Genomic DNA, 6,716 nt, shown 5'->3' on the forward strand with positions numbered 1-6,716 from the left:
AGAAGCAGAAGGAGTGATGTTCAGTGGATGGTAACTAATGTTTTGAGGAAATAGCTTTGATGCTTTCCTCTCTCTGCTGTTGAGAGATTAACTCCTTGTAGCCAACAAATACTTTTTTTTGTCAAGAGTGACACAAAGTGGTTGTGAAAATAAGTGACACATTAAAGAAATGACAGCTCTCTTTCTAAAAATTTGAACTGCATAACTACAAACATATGAACAGTAAATAAAGTAAATTATTGTTTTTGTTTTGTTTTGTTTTTTGTACAATGGTGACTGATGTAAAGTGGCTATGACATCAACTGACACCATAAATAAAAGACTGTCTGCTTACTGTGCAAATACAAATACAGACATCTAAATTTGGGAAAGATGGACTATAGGCCACAATAAAACATAAGCCACCATAAGAGGGCACACTCTGAAGAAACACCCAAGGGGCGTGAAAAGAATAGGTGGATGGAGCCAAGTGACACTGTCCAGAGTACACCAGCTACACACCAGCAAGCCACGTGTATCCACAGGCAGCGCATGCCAAGTGTGACGCCAAGCAGCTGAGGCCCAGTCCTACGCCTGCCCCCAAATTTGATGACATCAACAAGTATTTACTACATTAACCACCCTGGCGTTCTGATTAAATCGCCAGGGTGGCTGCGGGAGGGTTTTTTTTAAATAAAAAAAAAACTATTTCATGCAGCCAACTGAAAGTTGGCTGCATGAAAGCCCACTAGAGGGCGCTCCGAAGGCGATCTTCCGATCGCCTCCGGCGCCCAGAATAAACAAGGAAGGCCGCAATGAGCGGCCTTCCTTGTTTTGCTTATATCGTCGCCATAGCGACGAGCGGAGTGACGTCATCGACGTCAGCCGACGTCCTGACGTCAGCCGCCTCCGATCCAGCCCTTAGCGCTGGCCGGAACTTTTTGTTCCGGCTGCGCAGGGCTCAGGCGGCTAGGGGGGCCCTCTTTCGCCGCTGCTCGCGGCGAATCGCCGCAGAGCGGCGGCGATCAGGCAGCACACGCGGCTGGCAAAGTGCCGGCTGCGTGTGCTGCACTTTATTTGATAAAAATCGGCCCAGCAGGGCCTGAGCGGCAGCCTCCGGCGGTGATGGACGAGCTGAGCTCGTCCAGACCGCTCAGGAGGTTAAGCTAGCCAGTTACATAGGCACAGAGCTCTAATGATTGCTCAATTTAAATATTTGGTATTATTGTGTTATAGTAATAAAGATCTATATTGCTTTGGCAATAATACTGGAGACCTAGTTTTCCTTGCATGTTTAGATGAGCATCTCTACATATATCCATCTGTTTAATGATAGGTCACACAGCTCGTTGTAGCTTGGATTTAATTATTTAGCCCCGTGAGAGGGGACTATATTTCAAAAGCACTATTATTAAGGGAGGCGGGTCACATTATGTGGGAGGCTGTAAAAAAAAAAAAAAAAGACTGTCTAAAGAAATGAAAGCCCCTTGTTTAAAAATTTGAACTGTATCACTAGAAGCATATGCATATTAAATACAGCAATTCATTTATTAATTAATTTATTATAAAGAAATTATAGTCACCTTTTATTATTTTAAAAATGGTGTAACTACAAACACAGAGTTTGCACTTATAAGGGGCCACTATAAGGGCGCAATGCATACGAGAACCTGTAATGGGCAAGAAGGTAGGAGGCACTGCATAGGGAACACTTCATAGAGTGACCTATACATTTGGGGAACTCTATATATGGGTCACAATAAAATATGAGGCACTATGAGAGAGGACTATATTTTGATAGCAATATTAGTGGGGGAGGGGACATCATTTAGGAGGATGTTGATTAACCACACCCTACTTCAGGTAGCTACTTACTAACACGGAGCCAGGGGAACCTGGGATTGTCCTGTAGTCCATGGCACAGTACATTAGATTGTGTCCTTTCACTGTGACTGCAAAGGAGGTCATTTTGAACTTCCTGTAATCTTTACAATATCATAGCTGGTCAGTGGTCACAAGCAAAAACTGAATTATCTCAATCATGTTCAATTACAAAATCACTTATATGGCACTGACATTTATTATACCAGTTTTTAATGCAGGTGGAATTACACTTTAACTCTAGCTGAAATGAGATATTTTTCCCCTTTTTCTTCCATCCTGAAATTGAAAGTATAAGTCTAGCATTCAGTTCCACTTAAGACCAGGGATATCTCTCCTGTAATAGCCTGCTGACTCACATCAAAAACACGGCAGTGACATTTTCTTTTCAACAATGTTTTGTTGCAAATAATCTTAGAGACCAGTTCACTTTTCTCCACATAGTAAAGTAATTTTACAGTTTAAAAAATAAATAAAATATATAATATATAAATATATATATATATATATATATATATATATATATATATATATATATATATATATATATATATATATATATATATTTGTGTACAAGAGGGCTTTTGCAGCAGTTGTCCATTTGTGAATAAGCAATTTGAAGACACGCTTTTGTGAGACCTTACAGTCTTTTTAAGCTTACTTTAAAAAAAAATAAACATGTTTCTAGGATGAGCAAATAATAGTGGTATAGAATATATTGGTAGTTTCTATATTTTTGCACCAACATTTTAACTTTCTTGAAAATGTGTTTTCACATATCCAATTGATAGTGTTGGTGTTTGAATTTGGGATTCTGTAGTCGGAAACACATATTATGCTGGACTCTGCACTTCAGCACCCAAGCTAGTGGACAGGGTCATGGGGTTGCGATCCATGCAGAGCCGGGTTAAGGCTAAATGGGGCCCTAAGCAAAGTAACTGATTTGGGCCCCCCCATCATGTCGCAATAGAATCAGAAGATGCAGCTGCACAGCAACATACCGCACACACCGGGGCAGCCGAGCTACTGGTTGCTATGGGCAACAGCCCTCTTTTCTCTGTGGCAGCACAATGCAGGGAATAGCAGCGGCAAAATGCAGAGTGAAAGATGAATGGCTGGGACATTTGCACTCAGGGGCTGGGGCACTCCTGTGAAGAGGGCGCCAGATATCACAGCAGCAGCACTTTCCCCCTGCATCTCCAGCCTGGCAATAGCAGAAAGCTCTGGACACCGCCAAACCGGAAGCCGTTCCCCAGAAAGAATTACATAACCACCCCCACCACCGAACAACCGATTTCCTCCCAAACTAGACAGCCACCATGCAGCCTCCATCCCAGTAAATACGATAGTCCAGCAGAGAAGTCAGCCGCAGCGGGGGAGAATGACAGCACCAGATGACTCACATTCACCTATTGCGATCCAAGCAATAGAGGTCCCGTCATCCGAAAACCCATCTGTCTCTTCTAGTGTGCTGCCACTCTGTTACTACTACTATTACTACTTCCTACTTCCTGTCTGATCTGAGAATCAGGAAGTTCAGAGCGAGCGGCTGCACTGTAGAAGAGACAGATGGGTTTCAGATGACGGGATCTCTATCGCTTGGATCATGAATAGGTGAGTGAGTGTTTGCCATCTGCTGCTATCATTCTTGCTGCAGCTGTGGTTCTCTGTGGGAAGGGAGGGCGGAGTGGGCAGCGGCAGAGCGCACAGTAGCAGGAGGGGGACCTTGGAGGAGAGCCTGGCTCTGAAGACAATCAGCAGCACACGGCATCATTTGACAAGACAAGACAAGACAAATAACATTTATATTGCGCTTTTCTCCTGGCGGACTCAAAGCGCCAGAGCTGCAGCCACTAGGACGCGCCCTATCGGCAGTAGCAGTGTTAGAGAGACTTGCTTAAGGTCTCCTACTGAATAGGTGCTGTCTTACTGAACAGGCAGAGCCGAGATTCGAACCCTGGTCTCCTGTGTCAGAGGCAGAGCCCTTAAGAAAGGGACTCCGAGCAGTGCGGAAACTATGGAAAGATGCATATCATTTTAAAGCTCTCTTTGTCCTCTTTCCAATGATATATAAACCGCCGCCCTACGCCTTTTAGTTTTCGCGATTTTCGCGATTGAAATTGCTGCGGCCGCGATTTCAATCGCGAAAATAAAGAAAACTAAAAGGCGTAGAGCAACGATTTAGGGGTCGTCAGAAAGGGGAGAAAGAGAGCCTTAAAATGATATCCATCTTTCCATAGTTACATTGTATTACACAGGGCGACTTTTTCTCAAAGTCAGCAGCTCCATTCAGCAGAAAACGTCGCCCTGTGTAATACAAGATAACTATGGAAAGATGGATATCATTTTAAAGCTCTCTTTCTCCTCTTTCTGGCGACCCCTAAATCGTTGCTCTACGCCTTTTAGTTTTCTTTATTTTCGCGATTGAAATCGCGGCCGCGGCAATTTCAATCGCGAAAATCGCGAAAACTAAAAGGCGTAGGGCGGCGCGTTATATATCATTAGAAAGAGGAGAAAGAGAGCTTTAAAATGATATGCATCTTTCCATAGTTTTCGCACTGCTCGGAGTCCCTTTAAAGGGAATCCGAGCAGTGCCTGTGGGTATGCCTTTAAGCATACCCACAACTATTTAATTACATCCTCACACCTACCAGCATGATGTTTGTAATTATATCCCCCTGGGTTCCTTATATTTCATTGCATTGTGCTGAATCGAGCTGCTGACTTTGGAGAAAAGTCGTCCTGTGGCTGCGATTTCGATCGCGAAAATAGCAAAAACTAAAAGGCATAGGACAGCCGTTTATATATCATTTGAAAGAGGAGAAAGAGAGCTTTAAAATGATATGCATCTTCCCATAGTTACTGCCACCGCTGACAGGATGGCGAGGGCTGGTTTATGTGCTGATGGGGCCCCTTTGACTCTGAATGGGGCCCCAAGCGACTGCTTTTGTTGCCTGGTCAGTAATCTGGCCCTGGATCCATGTCATGCATCATGAGAGATGATTGCTCCTTCCAAGTTAGAACCATGCATTGAATCGCAAGTAAGTAAACTCCCCATAACCCTGACACTGCTTCCAGTGCTGAACTGTGGTTTTTGCCATAATTCGAGTTTCCCGCATGCAGGATCCCGAATTTGAACGCCAACACTACCCATTGACTTCAATGCATATTTTGAAAAGTTGTTTTTGCAAGTATGTATATTTTCATGAATATACTTATCTGTGAAAATGTGTTTTCTTATGCATATATATTTTGGCAAATATTGTCATCTGTGTGAAAATATGAAGAAGAAAAAGTCAATTTTTGTTCATCACTAGCCATAAGTGAGAAAAGTGAAATAACACAAAAACACAGAATGTTTACTTTAATAAAACACCCACACCAAAGTCAATAAAAGTTTATGAACTACGTTTTAATTCTTATAAATTATGTACTTCCCTTTTTATTTTGTCATTGTCTTAAGTGTTTCTTTTCCAAATGTTTTACTGCTGTAATGAAATAAATTATTCTTGCTGCTAGACAACTTTTGGTTTCTTCTTCCAGGACCCAAGGCACTATCATTCTTCTCTGGCACCCTCAATAAAGGTCTGTAAATGAATCGCGCACACACAGCACAAGTTAATATTAGTGCACGCACGCTATGCGCGATCCTCTCAGTGTAGCATGCTTTCTTAACTTGAATGCGCTGCGCCTAATATGCTTGTAGCGCGACCGCAGTAGTCCACTAGCACGGCCGCTGCTACATTAATTAACATAGTAGCGGCTGTGCTAGTGGACTGCAATGTCCATGCTACAAGCACATCGCACAGCAATTAGGAGCAGCATGCGTAAGTTAAGAGCGCCTGCTATGTTGAGAGGACCACGCGTAGCATGCATGTGCGTGCTAATATTAACGCATGATGGGTGTGCGCAATACATTTACCAACCTTTAATCAATCAAGCTGATTGAGTTTGAGTACAGTCTTCTGTCTTAGTTGTAGAATGGCAGCAACTAGGACTTTCAGACTCACTACTGCTTCACAGAAGACCTTTGAGGATCTGCTTTTAAGTTTCATGGTAAACTGACATGATCCCACCAGCTTCATACATTTATGCAAACGCTGGCATCACTAACAGCATGGAAACAAAAAACTGAGATCTTGCAATGAGTCTTCAATCAAGTGGCAGCAACAATGATTTCCCCATAGCAGGCATTGTTGCGGCAACAGTTGTTAAAGTGGATCCGAGATGAACTTTTACACATTGCATAATTGTGTTCCTTTCCTATTGTTTATAGGGCATTCCTCAAGCCAAATACATTTTTGTTTTTGTTTTAATACTCGAATTCCCTATAAACTAAACAAGCCACGCCCACAGGTTTTCAGAGAGCCAAGGCATTTTCAGACAGTAGCAAGGGCTCATGGGAGCTCAGTCTAGGCAGGAGGAGGGGAGGTATTACTAGCCAGAGATTTCAGAGGGAGAGGGGAGAAGGAGGGGGGATTAGTTTTTTTTACTCAAGATGCAGATAAGCCTGCCTCTGTGTAATGTTTACACACAAAATGGCTGCTGTCATTGTATCACAGAAACAAATAATCATATTCTATTTAAGCTGTTTGCAGCTAGATTTGCTGTGTAATCTAAACTTTAAATAAGATATATAAACAAGTTACTTGTTATAGTTAGTTTTTCCTCGCGGATGCAATTTAAGACTGGGAACAGTCATGGTGGCTGTCATGGTTATTATTGGAGGTTCATGATGGCGCCACTTGTTATATGACCCCTGGCAGATGGACCACTGGCCACGGGGGCTCACCATGGAGGGAGAGGCAAATGATTGTAAACACAGAGGTGGCATCAAAGTGTTGCTGGGGTTTGGG

Source organism: Hyperolius riggenbachi, chromosome 2 (assembly GCF_040937935.1).
Source record: "Hyperolius riggenbachi isolate aHypRig1 chromosome 2, aHypRig1.pri, whole genome shotgun sequence".
Classification (NCBI taxonomy): Eukaryota; Metazoa; Chordata; class Amphibia; order Anura; family Hyperoliidae; genus Hyperolius; species Hyperolius riggenbachi.